Here is a 392-nt window from a genome sequence, read left to right as displayed (position 1 = left end):
TTCATAAATTCCTTCAGGTGACTGCAGCATTAATGACTGCAGCACCTGAGAGTTTTAATTCATAATGAAACCCCTGTGAAACCAGAAAACACCACTGAGGGCGAGGGGCCAGGGAAAATGAGACAAAGGTAAGGAAAAGCGAAAAATATCAAGAAAGATGTGCCTGCGCCAAGACATGGCGCTAATCCTGACGGCAATGCACAAGGCTGGTAAAAAGAAACAGAAAATCTTCAAACAAGGCCTTCTCACTTTATACGTTTTGTTCTGTTGCAGCCTTGCACTAAAATCATATCAGATTATTTTTTCTCTCATCAATCAACCTTCAATAGCCCAGAATGACGAGGACAAAACCGGAGTTATTATTAAAATTGGAAGAAAATTTAAATATCCCA

The sequence above is a fragment of the Erpetoichthys calabaricus genome, chromosome 13 (genome assembly GCF_900747795.2).
Source record: "Erpetoichthys calabaricus chromosome 13, fErpCal1.3, whole genome shotgun sequence".
Classification (NCBI taxonomy): domain Eukaryota; kingdom Metazoa; phylum Chordata; class Cladistia; order Polypteriformes; family Polypteridae; genus Erpetoichthys; species Erpetoichthys calabaricus.
The sequence above is the reverse complement of the archived record's forward strand: the minus strand, read 5'-3'. Positions refer to the sequence as shown.